We start from the raw sequence: 20,143 nt of genomic DNA on the forward strand, positions 1-20,143 counted from the left end.
GTTTTCAGAATCTTGTATCTCATTCGACACCATTACACCTCACTTTTTTTTTTAAACTGTAGTTAAAATATCGAGACGCCTGCAGAAGACACTCACTTCCCCAACAACCTTCTAATAAGATTATCAGGGACTCAGCTTGTTAAAAAGTGGGGGTTTTAACTAAGTAAATCCTTCCTCCTTGGCATATTAGATCCTACCTTGTTTCTAAGTCCAGAGGGTATCTAGTCAAAGCAGTTGTACATGTCTGAAATTAAGCTCGCCATCACTTTTATTTTGAATGCCTACAGGAAAGGACTCTCAGCAACATTAAACCATTTCTGCTGCTGCAGACGCTTTGCAGCTTACCACCCAGTCCCCACTCTCAGCCCACGCCACCTGGAAGGTTACCTCATCTTGCCGCAAAGGTATTTGCCTCATGATGTGCACTACGCAATTTCCCTCAAATTTCATTCTGTGGTAATCTTTGAAATGACCAAGCCCAAATTCACTAAACCCCATACATAGCTAACACAAAAAGCAGTCATTTGCCTCAGTCTAGCTCATAACATTTAGTCCCAAGAGCTGTCACACGGTCATTTACCTCTAAGAAATGCATTTCTTACAAGTTACCCAGGCTCTTGCTCAGCATTTATTGCTAGGGCGAGAGAATTAGTAAGGTCCAGAGGAACAGTGAAAAAATTTGCAGTAAAACTGATATAGCCATATTTCCAAACAAAAAGTTTCAGTCAAAACAACTTTTTGTATTAGAAAAACTTGGTTTTACTTCAGTTTTCTGCACAGTGTGCCCTGACATCTCTTGTATCGATGCATTAGGAAAAAAAAAAGTGCAGTCATGACTTCAAGGTGATACGGTGGTGATAAGGATTAGAGTGTATGTTCAGCATTCATGCCAATGTATAGCTTCGTAAGTGAGAACACAGTTGAGGACAAGTCCAGGGGGGGTTAAGTTACACAGGAGCATTCGCTGTCCTCCTAAAAGTCTTAACCAGTTAAGAAACAGGACAGGGTTTTTTCCTCCATAATTCATTAGGAATGATTTATAGAATGGCTTGACTTATTGCCACAAGACAAACAAGGCATGTGGCCTCAGAAGTCCCAGCATCACACACATGGAAAAAGAGGATCAATAGAGACCAGTAAATAGGGTATAATGACAACCTGTACCTGGAGCAGCCTATTTCAGGTATCGATTTCATGTGGCTCTGCACTGAAAATAGAAGCTAAGGCAGGCCTCTTCCTAAGCAGCAGTTATCTCAATGACATCTCAGACACGTAAACATTACCTGAAGTTACTCATCTCAGTGACTATACTACCTCCCTCCTTTTTGAGTCAAAGCTATTTTTGAACTCAACCTTCTTTCAGTCTCTCCAGTAAGAATTAAGCCTTTGATTCCTCTAGGGGTTTGGGACCACAATGGAGAGGTAAGCACTGTCCCCTGTTCTTTGTGTATGAGCGCTTTTCGCTCTCCCTTTATTATCCCTTTGTCATTCATGTTTATTTACCCACAATTCACTCGTTTCATTTATTTAACAGACCGCAATACCCGTATGTTTCTTGCCCTCTTGGATAGGAGGCCACTGCTTCACAATACAGAAACTGAAGAGAACCGTCTACTTCATGAAAACGAATTCAGCAGATGTTTCTCCTTTGCAGAAACCTAGCTCGGTCTAAGTGGTTTTACACCTACTAAATATAAACACATACAGAGGAATTTAAGGGATTCTGTCATTCACTCCACTTTTAAAGACGGAGAAGTCTAAAGTTCAAGAACATGGAAAGTTTGTTTTGAAGACAGCGTGGCCTTACCACACACACATTTTAATAAGACACTTGAAATCACAGACTGTGCCTGTACTTCACTTTTCAAACATACGTACAGTTTCTACACTTGAGCAATTACTTCACATTTCATGCAAAGGGCATTAGAAACATGACACCTGGGCTCACACATTTAGCCTGAAGCTTCAGGCTGATAATGTGCTTTGTGTGTGCGTGCACACACGTTGCCAAAACAAATCAACCGCAAGCTTGCAAAAGTAGGAAAGCAGACATACTGCAAAGTCCAGCATCTCCATCAGAGAACATTACATCCATAATTATTACGATTCTGGTAGCTTGCGTAGTACATTCATGTTACAAGTAGCAAACTGGTTTTGCATGTATTGATATCCAAATAAAGAAATTTACCAGCTACAGAAGAAAAAGGCAAAACCTTCCCAAAAATGCTGTATGTTTTCACAGGCATATTATCGACCAATACTAAAACTGAATCCAATCCACTGAACTGTTGGCAGAAGTCCAGCTACCTTTGTACAACGAAACAAGCAAATTTGGTCGATTCCCTGGTTTTGTGTATGAACCTATAATGTCATCAGGTTAAGAACCAGAGTAGTTACTGGCTACTCAGAATCTTTCAACAAGGCGTAATTTGAGACTAACATTTACAATCTGCTATGGAAGAAGGGAACAAACACTGAAATGAAAATCCACAGTAGACTCTATTTCTAAAATACCTTCGATTCACCATTAGGTGAATTAGATTCTGAGCAAGGAATTTTAATTCTACAAAGAAATGAAAAATGAACTTGGTATCAGTTCAACTCCAGATAAACACTAGTAATACTTAAAGCCCTTTCACGATGGCTCTTAAAAGTTCTATTTATTGCAGACTTATTATTGAGGTTCCCTACTGAGGAACATAATAATTTGCTGGATGATTACTTTATTGTGTAATTATTCAGAGCTTATTATATACACATCATCTCATAAGATAACGTGGATTGTCCTACAATCTCCATATCTCCCTAACCAGTCCTTATAAGAAGCTAAAGGCACAAGGTGGTTTGATAAGTTTCTGGACCAAAACCATAGCTGGCAGTAGTTCAAATCGGTTGCATCCAAAAAGTCAGGATGGATGCAATGGCCAAGGATAGCGAAGCCTGTACTCCTGATGTTTGCCTTCAATGAGCTGGGAGGAAAACAGGCTTCAGCTGCGTGCCACGAGTCAGAGCAGCACGGCTGTTTAAGTTGAGAAAGGCAGATGCTGGATTACCTAAAGCTTAGGGCAAAAAAAGCGTTGCAGCCTCAGCAAATACATTGAAAAGGCAGTACAAGTGGCACAGGAACATTAAGTACCAGGCCACTGTTTATTTCTAGTGTGTGTGTACACCTGGTATATAGCATACATCTGAAAAACAAGCATCCCTCTTATCATGAACTTCATGGTATTGCTCACTGCTGCACCACGATAACAGGCACATGTCCCTTGTTTAGGAAAACCAGACCCAGAAGATTTCTTTGTTTAATGATATAGCTGTAATAAAGCTCTTTCCACAAGCTCATAACCTTATGAGTTCATACATACTTTCTCAAGAGCAAAGCTACTACTTGTTGTGCCATATTAGAAGGAAAAATGTGATTTAAATCTATTTTTATTACAGGCTTCTGGAGAGCTAGTATACAGATGTATATTTCTTGTACTTGCATGTGTGATCAATATTTTACATTTTCTATTTTTACTTTAAAATGACAGCTCATAGAAGTAGTTGCTAACTGCATAGATCAGTAGAGACCCACTCTGGAGAGTTCTTTGTCTACAGACATTTTTCAGGAAAGCCCATCGCCTTTCACTTGGGGAAGGAAAAAACTAGCTAACAAACACCAAATAGCCGCAAACAAAAAACTACACACCACGAAATGTTGGGCAGCACTGGTGTCCTGCTGTACAGTTTAAAACAAAAGCTAGTGACAACCAAAGCAACATCGAGATCAAGAGAGCACAGTCCTCCAAATCTAAACTGGAACTTTATTCTCTGTGAAAGTAGGCTATATAAAATCCATTAAAATATTAACATAAAAAGTTTAGTCTTTTCTCATGTCAAAAAAGTAGAAGACCAAAGAACACCCCATGCCTCTGCTGTTCTTGATGTAACTTAAAATAGAGCGTGAATAATATTTTAAGTACTGTTATATACCTGAATGCAGTAGGAACAGAGGACATGCCACACTAGGTTAATCCAGTCACCCACCCAGCTCAGTGTTCGGTCTGCAAGGATGACAGCAGAAGATCCCGGGTAGGCAGGGTACATGAGCCCAGCTATTATGTAGTTTATTGCCTTTACTTCCCAGCATCCACAGCCAGATGCTAGTGAGAATATCTGTTCATGGACCTGTTGTCCACAGCTGTGTTTAACCTGCTGATCTGCCCTCGCAGCCTCCTACAGCAGCAGGTCTGCCCAGCAAGGCAATTCTACCATACGCGTAGCCAGTGCTTCTCTATAAATGAGTGTCTTGCACCACTCCTTAATAATAAGTTAACACTATTTTTGGAAAGAAGACTTGTAAAAAATAATTTCCAGTACTCTCAGCACTCCTTTCATGCACTGGCATGGACCAGTCAAACATACCTCTTGTCCCCAAGACTTTTCCAAGAATTTCTAATCAAATTGAGCGCAGCAAGAAGAAAACAGGAATTACCATATGGGAACTTGGCCCATATTCTATGACAGAGGAAAACAAACTCATCAAATAAGTTGTTTGGGTTCTTCCCCCAACTGGTTTGAGGACAGAAAAGGCACAGCAATGTGTCCTATTCACATGATGGTTGCTCTGCTGGTCAAAGCATTTATCAGCCCCTGACCAGACAGCACATCACCATTGCCATTCCCACCACTGGAAGTTAGACATCGTATCAACTTCATTTGCCTTAGCCGATTTTTTTTTTTTTAATGATTATTATTGTATTTATTTTTTCCAAGTGTTTACATCACTCCAAAAGCTGTAGTTAAAAACCAGTGAAGGAAAGACAAGGGAAGATAACATAGTGAAACTTACTGCCTCTCAGCCAGCCAGGCTACTTCCGTGATGATTATCTGTTTCTTGCAGAAAGAATGATCCAAAGCTACTATTTACATGTTTAAAATAACCCAGATGAGTTTATCTTTAATGGTGCACAGAATAATCTTGCAAACTATCTAGCTAGCAGATCTGAATAGCAGTAACTTCTGCCAGAGGCAGCTATAAGCCGCTGAGAACACATGCTTTTCACAGCCTAATATCTCTCTCTGAATCCAACCAGAGCTGTCTGAATCATGAGTACATTTGAAAAGTGGTATCAAAATTGTTATGATGGGCCACATACATTGAATTTAGAAATAATTTCTAAGGCACAAAGGGGAGAGAGGTGTCCATCTCCCTTGGTACATTCAATTGCAAGAGTGCCCCTGCCTCTTCAGCAGGTTAGCGTTGGGGATCTGCTCTGGAAAACACTCATCTCGGGGCTCAGCATCTTCCATCGCTCCAGATGCCTGCTGACACCTGCCACAAAAGCCAAATACTTGGGTTCACGCTTATCTATCAATTGCTCTGATTCACACAGAAAAAGAAAAATCAGCCCTCAGTACAATGTTTCCTCCACTTCCACCACCAGCCATTTGAGCCGTCTCTGTCTGTTCCTCCTCCTTCAGTCGTGCTCTCAGTGTTTGTTGACAGCACAGGCAGCACACAGGTGATACAGCGGGCTGAGCCTGAGGAGGAACACCAGTGTGTTAGGCGTAATTGGGTTTTTTTAAACCCCTAATCTACATATTTGGAGAGGCAAAGAAAAAGAGATTATACGATTCACCCTTGACATTCTGCCAGATAACTTGAATCCTGTAAAATGCCCCCTAATGACCTGAATATAATACCGTGGTGTTACAGTGTCATTTAAATACTGCAGGGTTCTTCCACTGGCACTGCAGTCTGCAGACTTAATATGTAATGTACAGGATTATACTGCCACTAAAATATTACTTAGTGCTACTGAAATTTCAAATTAATTCTGGGAGCTAAATCATTATTCAATTCTGCCTTTGCAGAGATACATTCCCCTGGCTGTTTTAATAACAGCGACTTTAAAACTAAAAGGTTGGCACTGTCTCTTTGAGGCTTGCTCAAACAGAGAAGTGGCCTCTAAACTGTCAAGTAAATGAATGCAGCGACGCATGGATGTTTGTGACCAATAAAATAATTCGAGAAAAATGGGCTCAAATATTAAGAGAGCTTATAGTGATGTGGCTGATGAATAATTTTATTATTTCACAATAAAAGATGGGACTAGTCAGGTTTTCCCTATATTTTATATACATAAACACTCATATGTTCCTATCCACCATCACACTGTTCCACAGACAGAAGATTTATTAATATTTGAGAGGACAAGTTCTTGCTGAAGTAAATAAGACAGCCATTGGTAACTGATGAAAGCAATCTATGCCAGCTGAGGATGTGGCTTTCAAGCCATTCTAAGCTCCAGTTTTCCAAACCTAAGTAAACAAAATAAACAAATCACCTTTTTACAGCTCTGAGTTTCTTCTTTCTATGTAATTCCTGTTTCTAGTGAGTATTTTGTACCTCTAGGTAACTACAGCACTTCCAGCACTAAGATGGGCAGATCCTTATAACCAATTACAAACTAATTTGCTAACATACGAAGTAAGGGAAGACAGAGGATGGCCAAGTACTAAGTAAAGGCAAAGTTCTCTCTTCTGAAATTTTACCCATTTTTAATCTTGTGTTTAGATTAGTTTCTGCTTCCCAGTTAAAATACCAGGCTGCTCCCTTCTACAATAAAGTTTCTTAAATCTGGGAAACGTCCCCAGGAAATATTGTGGAAAAAAACCCAACCAAACCAACCCCTCCCACACACACACAAACCAAAACCCAAACGCACCAAAAACAATGGTAAATTGAGCAACAAGATGGGGCCAAATATAGGGGCTGAAAACAACTTGTGGTAGTCAGTCTACATTTGGAATAATCAATCCTTCTCCTTACTAAAACTGTTACCTACCCCCTCCTTCATTAATTTTGTCCTTGTTTACAATTGCAGCCAGGCCAAAGATTTTCCCCTCCCTCCAAATATAATTTCCTGCTACTGACAGACACGTTCAAGTGCTGGATGTGCGTCCGTCTACATGGCACACTGCAGGCAGAGGCAAGCCTCCTTGGCCACCGTCCAAGACAGCTGTAAATGAGCCAGCTCCAAACTGGAAGCTGTGTAAGCACAATTAGCACAGCAGTAAGCCTGATCTAACACATCCTGCCAAGAGACCGAGCTTATTAGCTCGAGCTCAACACAATGCTAACGATGGATATGGGGCTTCTGGTTTGGCTACATACAGAACGTGGCCAGCTGAGGATGAGCAGATCAAGCTCGTGTCTGCCCATGCGATACGGTGTAGGTACATGTTCTCTTGGGGTACACCCCTCCACTGGAAGGACTTCTTGTTTCCCTCTTCATGAACTCCCAAAAATGTTCTGATTGCAGACCGACAGACCTGAGGGCTGTGAGCAGATTGGGGGAACAGGGGGCTCCAGGTGAGAACTTCAGAGGCAGCACGAGAAAAAAGGCACCAGGGAGGTGTTGGGCACCAGGCAGAAGACAGGCACCAGAAACACCAAAGGTGTGAGGGACAGACAGGGCAAGTACAGAAAAACAATACAGACTGATAAAAAGCACCTCTAGCTTCTCAGCTTCTATCAGGTCCAGGACAACACTGACCAAAAAAACCCCACATTACCATACAGATGTTAAATGGACTCTCTGCACAGGCATCTATCCGTCCCACCAACCACCGAATAATCCACTCCGTTTGGTGGACGTTTGAGCATTGTACAAAAGAGGAATGTGCTCAGAGAAGGAAATCTCTGCTATCAAACTGGCACCTGAGAAAATGGCAATCCTCCAATGCCACAGTTTATATTAAAGGAGTAGCAATAATTTGGTGGTTGGCACTAGTTTCTAAGAGAAACTTATGGATTCAGAGCAAAATGAGACAAATCGAAGGGTCGTAATGAAAATCAGAGAGGAAAAAAAAATACCATGTTGTAAGAAGAGTGCCTGGAGAGACTGGGAATGTTTACATTTAAAAGGATAGCAATAAAATGGTCATTGCTAAACTATATTAAACAGAAAGCAGCCTACAGAAGTCAGTGAGCTTCTGCCCACCCAGTAAGAGAGCACATGAGCAAGAGGAAATTCCATTAAATTAAAGCGGTGCCCTGTTCAAAGGCAACAGAAGAAACACCTTCTTATTCAACATGTAATGATATTGCTGAGCTCTCTGCCACCAGATTGTTGCTGTGACAAACAGTATCTGTGAAAGGTAGTGTTCATTCCTGTTTTCTTCTCCCTCCCACTCTATTTGTAAAGCGGTATTTTTAGTTTTCAGGTGTTTGGCCTTTCTGCCATACGGGACAGGTACAAGCAAGTGACAGAAGGGACCCCACGTGGTTTTGCAGAAATGTTCCTCTGCATATTCACATTCTGCAGCTGAATCAGGTTTATTTTCACTTGTGAGAGCTTTAGATTACACTGTGTCATACGGAGGCTTTCCACAATTTGGTAGCTCAAAACATTTTCTTTGAAAGTTCTCAGTTTGATCTGTGGTGCAGATTATCCCTTCTCGGCAGAGAACGATGAGTTTAAACACTTGGCCCTGATCATCGGCTGAGGTTACGCACACCTGCCGGCATCTCACACAGCATTTCACGCACTCTGATAATGCCGATCTCAGTCACACGTATCTTCATGATTCAAGGCAGCATTTGAATCACTGATAGGTACTTCAAGGGAATTTTTTCCCTCTCTTTTCACTGTCCTTTCATAAACTTCTGAAAACACGAACAAATCAAACTGGATTAATGATACCAGGTTAAGAGATGAACTTAGACATAGACAAAAGAAAAATGGAGAGCTGAGATTACACTTGCATTGTTCTTTTGTCTTGACAAGGAAAGAAATTTCTCTCTCTTTTCCCACTTTAAGGCCTGAAAAAGAAAGCTATGCTATCAGAAATATCAAGGCCTAATAAAATGTGTGAAAAAACCAGTTGTACCTTGAATTTTCTAACTTCAATAAGATTAAATAGAGGAATTTAGTTAAATACTTTTCAATATGAAACGTATTTAAAAATCCACATTATTGTCAGTCATTTAAAAATACATATATAACAAATAATTGTCAACGCTTAACAGACTCAATCGTGAAACAAGATCTCAACTTACACACAGATCTAATATCGCTAAAATATGTCTAATATATACAATATACATATGCCTAAACTATACAAGATAAATTAACCTTTTGATCCCTTTCCTTACATATGCTGGCAGTGAAAAGACAAAAATTCTTGGCTTCTAAAGCAGCCGATCTAAAATACCCTAGAACACCACACTTCTAAGAGTTGGAAGAAAACACTGCAGAGATAAACAAGATTAAGGGGAAAAGAGGGAGTAGAGAAGTAAAATATTTGCCAGTTAGCTACAAAGACTTTTGTATTGAACAAAAATAAATACTCAATCTGCCTATTATTTCTTTTGGAAATACTTCTTCGCACAGAGGAATGCAAGCTAGCATCCTTTATAAGGCCATAAGAATCTTCTACATATCACCATAAAATAGGTTTAGCACAGGATACAGCAATCTCCCATGCGGCCACATGAGAAACAGAACACTGATTCTATTTGGTCTCCCTTCAAAGCAACATTTACTTTTAAAAACATAATAATAAAACACCAAACAAAACAAACCAGAAGCCAAAGGAAGTCTCTCAGACTAAAAGGCCTGTCTACACTCAGTATGTGTACATTGCTTTTTGTTAAGACAAAATAAACCCAGGATAAACTGCAATGTGTCTGCAGAAGGTTCTTCTATTTTTAACCAATACTGTCCTGCCAGTATCAATCCATCTGGATAGAGAATCCTTCATTAAAAATATAATTTTTTTTGGTTGTTTATCACTGTGCTGAAGTGACATCTTTCCCAACCACCGTCAAAGGCAATTAAGAACACGGAGCTTTTGAGAATAAGTTTCAACCTTCATTCTTGTTGGCCTGCCTAAACAAAGTTTCCTTGCAAAGGCTTGGGAACGCTTAGATGGCAAGGGGCAAAGCCAAATGGCATGAGAATTATTATTCAGATACACGTATTATCATTGTAAAATTAATTGTAAAAAGTCTTTGCACATTCTCATAAAGGCACAGAAGCTACAAACCAGTGAGATAAACTCAGGAACAAGATAAAACACCACAACATCTCCAAAAAAGGGAAGATTTTGTACGCTATTTTGACTACCTGAAGAGATGGATTTGTGTCCCTTTTCACCTGAAAATTAAGGTACTACAGCATTTTACTTAAAAGCACAGCACTGAAGACAATTGAAGTAAGAAGTTGCCAACATTTTACTCAGTTATACTGTACAAGATTTCTTGGGTATTTCTCCACATTTTGACACGTTCACTTGGAAAAAACAACCTATACAAGCAGATAATGCTCAATTTAAACCACAGTGTGCCTTTGAATCGTGGCTTACTTTTAAAAAAGATAACTTATAAATGCTAGAGCATTTATATTTTAAGCTGATCACTGAAACAGTATGTTTTCCCCCACATATAGCAGTCCAATAACTTCAGGGCTACTTCTAAACTCCGTATGACTCCCTCTCAGTCAACTTCTCCAGCTGCAGACCAGTAGGTACCACCAGTCTAGACCAGACCAACCGAGAAGACTTTGACCAATTATCATAGTATACATTTTATGTCACAGGATCCAAGAGTTTTCTACCGATAACTGCAGAGGTAAGCAGGGGAAGAAAAGGACTCTTGATTCGCCAGTCCCGACCTCAATACTGACATGCCAAGGTGCAGAGCACCCAAAAAATAGCAGGGACATTACAGCTTCAGCTGGCTGTCTTCAAAGCATGCCTCAATTCAGCTTTACAGATTTGACACTGCAGAAATGCAAAGAGAAGCGGTGACTCAAACATCAGTGGCCTAAACAGCCATTGCTGTACACTATCTGCCCACCCCTACAGCATGGGAGCTCCTCCAAAGTGATCACTACAACCACCTCAACTGGTTCTTCCCATCTTCTTTTAGATGGGAAGATGCCCATATTTTCTTACACCTACTTCTCTCAAAGCAGCTGGTTTGGGGAGGGACAGTTTCCCTTCCTCAAACCTCCGGCCTTCTTTCCTGCTGTGTCTTTGCCTTATTTTTCCTACCCCAAGACCTTCCCAGCTATTCAATTCATGATTTTGCTCCTCTTCCTTCTTTCCTTTCTTCCATTTCCAACAGCTGTGTTGCTGTGTCCACAGAGGTGTGCAGGGGAACCAGCGGGAATCAGACAATATGGCATCTGTGGCAACCAGACATTACATATTTTATTGAAAGAAAATGTAAGTCTTACTTTATTAAAGTGATCAATGTTACACTTCCACACCGGGAGAATATCATTACATACTTAGTCATACTTAAAGATAGGCTTCAAAACGTATAGTAGGGGAGAGGAGGAAGGGGCGAGGAAGCCCTGTCAATGTGCAGAACACAAAACCTTGCTCAATTCCAGACCTACCAAGGCTTCTCCTCGGTATGCCAATTCAGGGCCTGAATTCGGGGGGAAAAAATCCACTATTTCGTACTTAAAGGAAAGTTATAAGAGAAACTATGGTGCCTTTTTGTAGCTTCTGATGTAATTAACAATGGACTCAGCAACGAGCCCATCTTGATATGGTTCTAAACCTTCCACTGACCCGTGGAACACACCACCGTGTTGCTGGGGTGGTTTCTCGCAGTGGCAAGCCTGCAACAAGCAGCTCCTACCTCTGGCCACCCATCACCAGCTCCCCTTGCGCTGGCCTCTCCCCACCCTCCCCGCTAGCGTTAGGACAGCTCTACGGTCCTGTGTAGCACACGGAGTTGCTTGAGCTGAAAACAGTTCATTCATCCTCCCCTTCCCTCTCCATTTTCGCCGGGTTATTTTTAAAACCGACCAGTTCTCTGCCCTTGTTCAACAGGCAGCTCAGCGTGGCTGGAAAGGGAAGGGAGGAGGAGAAGACGCATCTCTGCCAGCCTAGGGGTGGAAGAGGGACTGCAGGGTCTCCTCCAGCCCACCTTGCCACCAAGACAGAACACACCCATGACATTACAGACTAACACAGAGCTTCTCACAATCGCAGTTTGCGCTGGTGCTTGCCAAGTCTCAAAAGGAGCATGTGCCATTCCTACAGTTTGAAATAAGAGGTTTGCATAATCTCAACCCCCATATCCCAGGAGCCAGAACTAATTCTGTGCTTTTCTGATTTGACTGGGGGATTCTACGCCGCCACAGCAGGACTTGGGAAATGGCTCTTCGCCGTAACCTTGTTTGAGTGCTCATCTCTTGTTTGCATTACTCTAGCTTGCAAGATGACAGCTATCAAGTCAGATTACTAAATGCCACTCACAGTGACACATGCCAAAAGTAAACCGTTAAGACCATCTAAATAGTAGAGTTAGGCTTAATATGTAGGTTGCCAGGTATTAGACTAAGTAAGAAATAATTCTAGACAAATTCAGCTATTAATAAAGTGTCAAATATCTTTTAACTTTTCTATTTAAAAAACAGATTAATTCTTAAAATTCATTGGATGGATCAGATAAAGACTCTTCTGAATTCCTAAAAAAACACCACGCCTAAAGTGTAATGAATTTAGGCTGCCAAAAAAAGAAGGAAAAAAAAAAAGGCAGGGGGGAGGGAATATAATAATTAAAGAGTCTTCCTACCCTCCCTGTTCTTTCTGTGTGTTTATGAAGCCTCTGGAAATACCATGGCAAACATTCCAGCCCTACAGCAGCGAGGCCACGTGGCCCCAAGCACAGCAAGGAACTTCTTTCCCAAGTTCCTTCATGGAACAGAAAAGTAATTTCTTATATTTCTTATTTCATTTTTTTTAAACCATGATTCAAGTCAAGGGAAATCTCCATTAAATTTTCGGGAACGTAGCTTTAAAACTGGGTTGGGTATGGTTGGTTGGGTTTTTGTTGGTGGTGGTTTTGTTTGTTTTTAATTATTTGCTGCATTGCTACGCCCATACACACTATTTTTTATAATAAAAGACTGAAGTCTTAGACCTATATTCAGGAGGCATAAAATACAGTATACCCTTTAAAGCACCACTAAAAAGTATTCACAACGTCCTCTAAATCTCCTATGAGCATTACACTCAGCACTATTGTATTTCTTAATATAGCCAACATCTTTTCCTGGTGAAAATTACGGCATAGTTAAAATCTCTCCTCCTTCTAGTCTTCCAGTATGATTTCAGCTAGAACTATTAATGAAAAGATTTATACACACGAGCATTGCTAAACATTATGAAAAAGAACTCAAAATGTGAACTTGAATAACAACCTTCCATTTTAACCAACAACCATGTGCAAGTACTTGGAAGTAATCATTTAAAATGTAGGAGTATGGATGAATCATAACGTAACAGCTGAGTATCAGTTGAAATTTGTGTTTTTGTCTTAAAACAATATAGACGAAAACATCACCATACAAAAAGAAAAACAGTCCTGTGGTACAAAAGCACAGCAAATAGCAGGCACACACCACCAACTTGCTTTTGTATCCATGTCAGAAATGCTTCTAATTATCAGAGGTAAAAGAGGGATGGCATATCTGCTGGAAGCAAGTTTTACACTTTAGTCTTTCCTCTTCCCTCTCTTTCAGCCTATAAATATTAGTCTTACACATTTTTCTCCCATACAGCTCTTGAAAAGGTTGAATTTTTCAAGGCTCAGAGCAGACAGAAATGTTCATCAAGAAATGCCTTCAGGTCAACTGTCTGTAGCTCATCAAAGCGCATCACTGAAAACATGGATGAGAGGGAGGAGGATTATATGAGCATGGTAGAGCAGATTAAAAAAAAATAATCTATGTTCTGATGATCATTAACTTCTTTCCTTTTGGAAATGGGTTCAGTTATCATCCATGCACTGTCAGTGGTGATGGCCACAAGGGTACTGACTTCTCCCATCCTAATTTCAGCTGCATTCAAAACAACTACAAACGTATGAAAGTGTCTTTAATGCTATTTCCCAATATAAGGAAATGCCATGGGGATACAACAAGGAGTGAAAGTGGAGATGACTCACATAACAGTGTAAGGAATGGCAGCTGGTCCACAAAAAAATTAAGATGAAGACCAAATTCTTGAGAAGCTCCGAACTACACTAGAAGTAGGGCAAAGATTGTCTATTGCTTTGTAAAATACCTAAAACTCCCCAAAACAAAGAAAAAGCAGGAACGGAACAAGTTTGCAAAGGTTATTTTTCTTAAGGCGGGGAGGCAACAGAAACCCTGGGGTGCCCACTCCGTGTTTTTTTTAATTCTGTACAACAGCTGGACATGAACTATTGAACACATTAGAAATGAACAGTAGTTTCAATACTCAGGGATTTCTACTTTGTTTATTATAAATGCACATTTATTGGCAGCAAGCAGAACATATTATTGCTCTGTTTTATAGCTTGAATGGCTCATCCAAGGAGTAATTTGTTTGTATTCTGTATCAGGACCAATATTGTACCAGGGATAGCCCGAGGAATGTTTATGCTGAGGGCTTTGCTTGCAGTGTTTTGTTGTTGCAATCAATTGACCAAACGGGACCACTTCTTAAAACAACAAATAAACTTTGATAGTGACCAGATCAGCCGTTAAAGCATAAAACACGATGCAGTGTCTAGAAGGATACTGAAGGCAACAAGTGTTTTTACCACCTGATGGTCCATAAAACTTTCCTACCTGAATATATCCCACCGGCCTTTCTTCCTCTCGGTAGCTGGGGACTGTTTCCTCAACACCCTCAAATAACAAGATCCATTTTCCTGCAATAAAAACGTAGACACATTACCCTTCTGGTCTCCTGCATAACATGGCAGCATTTGAAGCAGCTCAGTCAACAGACCTGACGTGAATCAAGAGCATTTAAGAATCCCAGGACCAAGCCTGGAAGAGCAGATTTGAGGCTGGGTCAGGGTCGCAGCCCAGCTCTGCCACCCCTAAGATTTTGAGACTCATTTCAGCAGTTTAAGTCTTATAGATCATCTTGCCTGTAACAATTAGATGCAGAAAAGATAATAAGAATTCTGTTGAGGTTTATATCAAAATTTCCTGAGCCAAATGGTAATTTTTTCTCAGTTAAAGGTTATGCTGAAGCCTCTTGTATTCTCTTTATAAAGGGTACTTGCTGACTGTTCTGACCTAAGTGCTATTAAACACATAAACCAACTCCCCAAATCTGCTTAAGCGAATGTGCCCAAATACCTCAAAACCACCATCCTGTCCGTAGCAAAACAAAGCAACTTTATGGATTATGTTGGCACAGCACTGTGACTTCTAGGAAATGCTTTTTAATTATAGACTGCAAAGGGAGACGAGAATGTTTATGGGCAGTATGTATTTTGTTACATGCTCTTTCAGCAGGCAAATAAAGTGTCCTGACAGCCTTATACTACTAGTCTCCAAAACTCAGGAAATATTGAAGAAAGGAACACATTGACTATGTTTTGCTTCTCTTCTGACTAACTTGCAAGTAACTTTCATGCAAAAGAATTTCTCAAACATGAAAAAGCAAGTATTACAGGAAAAAATAAGGCACACGATTCATGGCCAGTCCAGGTTCCTCCCCAAGGCCGAGCTGTGGGAGCAGATGCTTCCATGACAACTTGTAGGATGCAAAAGTCACCAGTGACTTAAAAAATGCAGAAGAAAAAGGTCAAGTTATTACAAATAACTTATTAGTCACATTCAATATTTGTTCTGCAGTCACACGTATTCTGTTCGCCGATAATTCACAAAGAATAAAAACATGTCTGAAAACCATATGTTAGAAACAGTCATCCCACCCCAAAATGTACGGTGCCACCAAGGGACCGTCTGCTTCAGGCAGGAACTCTGCCGGTTTTCTTGTCCCACAACAAATAGCAATTTTAGAGAAGTTACATATTGACAGGCACCCCGGGTGAATGATTAGCTTTTAAGGCCTCATTGAACTGTGAATGTTTTCCCCCAATAACACATTTATTCGCATCCGGAAGTTTTCCCCAGTGCTTTTGTTCTGCTTAGACAAGCCAGGAAAAACATGTTAATTGATTCAGATTTAGTATGTGTTAACATGACTTTCTCAGCTTACGTAGACTGGGTCTTTAATGTAGCTGGATCTAGCTGTTTATCCAGCTTCTAAGTTCGTTCCTCCAAAGGCTGAACTTCTGTTCTGCCTGCCCCAGGAGCTGGGTACCATTCCAGGTGCGACAGGATGGGACTTCAGTAAATCAGGCTGTAGCATTTACTTGGCAGCTTAAACTTTCCTTCTCACTTCCCTCTCCTGGGCACTCGCTTCCAACTCCGCATTTGTGCAGCTGCATGGTTAGCTGGATCGGGAGAACTAATTTCCATCAGCATGCTGTCTCGTAAACAGCTGTGCCAACAAAACACAGGGAGCAGGCAGTGGGCAGGGGCGAGCAGCCGTGATGGCAGAGGGCAGAGCAGAGGCTGTTCAAACCAGCTTCGACTGCACGGCTGCAACACACGGCGCCAGCGCTGAGCGCCCTCCTCTCTGCTTTAGTCCTGCCCATCTGTAACACTGGCACCACAACCCCTACTCTGGTTTATAAAGCACCTCTTAAAAGGGCTACCCATTAACATTTCTGTGAATTCACATCGCAGACCACCCACCCCTTTTGCAAATCGGGTCCAAGCTTATTCTAAGGACGCTGGCACCGTCCCCAGCCGCATCTGCTCCCTGGTTTCACCACACAACCTGCTCAGGGGCTGCACCATCTCCCCAACCATTGCCCCAGCCTGTGCCCTCCTGCCAGCCCCCACTCTACCAGCACAATTCACAGGGTTTTGCTCTGAACTGGAATCAGTTGAATCAGTTTCTAATTTTTTTTTTTTTTTTTTTTTTAATTACAGTCTGATCTGTTCTCCCACCCTATTTCTAGGAAGATCCTCAAAACAGTCTCGGTGGCACAGTTTGAGGGCAGCAGGCTGCACCTGAAAATGAGAACAGGTGGGTGGGGAAGAAGAGGCAACTGGAAACATCCTGAACTCGGCATCTGCCCCCCTTTCCAGGTGTGAAGCCACGGCCTTGCTGCGGCACAACTCGGTGCTGCACCATCTCCACCCTTCCTGCGTTCATACCCGGTTCACGTCCTGGGACGCAGCTGCAGGAGCACACACTGGGAAGCACCGAGTCCTTCCCACAAACACCCACCGGTGCCGGGCATGGGAGCTGCCCGGTGAGAACGGGCAAAAGCCAGGAGGGGACCCACGGGTGTTCCCCACTCTCCAGATCCAGCAGAGGGAGCACAAAAACACGGGATTTTTGGCCAAAAGCTTTTTTGGCTACAAGACGCTCGATGCATGAAATCCCAGGCACTTTGTATTTGATTAGTTCTATAGTAATGCATATGTGGTGCATTACAAGTGCATAATAGACAAAACCTCTGCTCCGAGTAGATTATTCTGTAAAAATCAATACGGTGCAGGAGATGAGCAACACAAGCAGGGAAGCTGGAGAAGTTGAGAGGAGGAAGCAGAGGCAACACAGCAGGTCTGCCAGCTCTAGAGATTATATCCTGTCTCCTGCAATACTAGGAATTTTCCTAGAGCCAGCTCTCCAAAATCTCATCTTCACATAATTTCAGCTTTCAGTTTTTTGTTTGTTTGTTTTAAAGTATATATAAGGGAAACACCCAGAGCAAACTGGGCATCATAAAATTAAAGCATATAAGAAACACTGGAGAAGGGAACTGGAAGAAATCCAAAAAGGGAAAAAACACAGAGCTCATCTTGAGGCCTCCTAAGTCTCAGCCATAACATTGCAATAGATTTGGGTCAAGCACAAACAACTTTCTTTGCTTTCTCTGGTCCCATCTGATGGCCACCAGCTTTTAGAGACAGGACTACTCTAGATCTCCCTGGAGCCTCACATCTCTTTCTCAGCTTTATCCTCCAAGTAAAGCAAGAGGGACACCAGGGTCTCTCACTGCCTACCACTCAGGATGCAGCCTGCGCTGGACTAAATAACTGTAAATAAAATTCTAAGGGGTAACCAAGAGCAAAACCTTCAGTTTCCATGCACAAAATACGTGGCCTCTACACACCCAAACAAAAAAGAGAGAGCAAATACAAAATACACACAGTAATCCTTAGAAAACAGACCTAACTCTCTGTCTGCGTGGTATTTATGTTGTACATTCTTTTTATAGAAACACATAAGGCAGGTGCACTTCAGGGTATTTTTCTACTTTCACAATTTATTTCCAATCCAGCATTATTCTCCCTTGAACTGCAGAGTATGTTCAAACTCAAAGTTCCTGTGAAACTACAGCATGTGGGCAATCCCGACTTCCCAGTTATCCAGGGCTGTAACTGGGTCATAAGTGAAGAAAATAAGGTGCCGCACTTCCTAAACAAGCTTACTGGTCAACAAGAGTACTACTGCTGTATGGGAAAATGGACAGACTTCTACAGAGCGTTTAAATAATATATGCAGTCCTTGTTAGCCCTCTATCAACTCAGGAGTTTTTAGAAACGTGGCTGTTTTTGAAACTCTAAAGCGACTCAAAATCGACACTGAGCATATGCTTGATGAGCATCGGATGCTGTCCTCTGCCAAAAAAAAGGAGTAGTCTGCTAGTTTTATATAAAAAAGAAGCACGAAATGTTGCTAAAGTAAGCAATGAAAAATAACAGGGGTTTTGGAGGGGGAAAAAAGAGAGGCTAAGCTGAAAGCATGTTGGTGTGCTCCTCTCCTGGGCAGAGAGACAGGGTAAGGAAGGAGAGTAAAGGTGGGAAGAAAAGATGTAAGGGGAGGGAATCAGAAAGAAGGAGGGCAGAGGGGCTGCAGCTTCTAACTGACAACTTTCAACTTTTGCCTACATCTACACTTGGTCCTCAATAATCCTTATTAAAACCAGAACCAAAAAGCAGACAAACACATCACACCAAAATGCAACAGCTACATCGCTGTAAAACACAGGCATTCATAATTTTTGCTTATTTTTTTCCCCGTTTTTCACCGTGGTAAATGCAGAAATTTTGTTCATTTGGTCACAATTGCCTCAATTATTTTTTTCGATTTTTAACAAAAATTTGCCTTTAATTGTTTTATCTGCATAAACAGAAATTATATCCACCTCAAACTAGTGTTTCACATTATTTCAAGAAAGACAGAACATAACTGGAGTACGCTTTTTCTCAGATGTAGGAAGCCATGAAGTTGTCATTTCCTCACTTTGAGACAGAAGGGAGCATTAGGGCTGTGTCATACCCTTCGTATATCTGAACACCTGACAGCAGCAGTGAGCGATATCATGACCTTCAGTTTCCATCGACAAACAACATCCTTTGCTTCTCCTAATGTATTCCACAAAAATCCCATAACTGGAAGAACAACTTCACCCATCCAGCTCTCTTTTCCATGCTGCATGTGAATTTAGGACGGGCCCGGTGCACCTAAAGCCACCAGGCCAACATTGCTGTCGCCCACGTCTGCTCTCCTGCCACAAACCCTCAAGTTCCTGGGGCAGCCCCACGTCCCAGATTTAAGGGACTGCGCACGAGTCAGTAGTACAGATCAGGAGTGAGGAAGGGGTATATGCAGGAACAGGGAAACAGAACTGGAAGAGCAGGCACTTTGGTGCACTTTTGGGAAGACATATGCCACAGCTTCGCTGTGAAACAACCACCAGATGCAGGTGGTTTTGGCCTGAGCCGAAATAAGAAAGATTTGGTGTGACTATTCTGCACAGGGGAGTCGGGCCGGGCACAGGATAACAAGCACAATTATAACCTTGGCTTAAACTGAACCATTGTTCTGGAGATTGGACATCTCTTGTAAAATCCCATTATTAGAGACTGTTTGCCATCTATTCCTGTAGCAACTTTTTTTAGTTTGTTCTGTTCTATTTCAGAAAAGTTTCCCCCTTCCCTTTCCCTTATATCCTATTGTACTTACAGATCCTTAAACAATAACCCCCCAAGCACAGCCATGGAAGCGGTCAGAAGGAACAAAGGCTGCTTTGGCACAGCCAGTGCATCTGACTGACCTGACATACAGCTGCCTGGGTGTCCCTTCACAGATTTGCAGAGCACCAGAAGCTACTGATTTCCCTCTGCTTCTCCCGTGTGCTGGATACAGAATAAACTGTAGGCAGGAGTCTACTAAAATTATACTTGAAGCATCGACTGAGGCTGCAGGTGAGTCACAAGCAAGTTCTGCAGCTAATCTTGCTAAAGGAGAAGGAGCTGACCTGAAAATAAAGCAGTAT

The 20,143-nt window shown here is 41.6% G+C and overlaps 1 protein-coding gene across 4 annotated transcripts in view; it reads right to left on the reverse strand.

The window, feature by feature from the left end:
• The window catches only part of ZMIZ1 (zinc finger MIZ-type containing 1), a 346,635-nt gene that overhangs the window by 211,761 nt on the left and 114,731 nt on the right, over nt 1-20,143 (reverse strand). For 3 of the 4 annotated variants that reach the window (XM_065638910.1, XM_065638911.1, XM_065638908.1), the window contains exon 3: nt 14,610-14,692. The exons of the other annotated variant lie outside the window; for it this stretch is intronic. The gene's annotated coding sequence lies outside the window, so the exon portion shown is untranslated. The remainder of the gene's footprint in view (nt 1-14,609; nt 14,693-20,143) is intronic. 4 annotated transcript variants of the gene reach the window in all.

The sequence above is a fragment of the Caloenas nicobarica genome, chromosome 7 (genome assembly GCF_036013445.1).
Source record: "Caloenas nicobarica isolate bCalNic1 chromosome 7, bCalNic1.hap1, whole genome shotgun sequence".
Classification (NCBI taxonomy): Eukaryota; Metazoa; Chordata; class Aves; order Columbiformes; family Columbidae; genus Caloenas; species Caloenas nicobarica.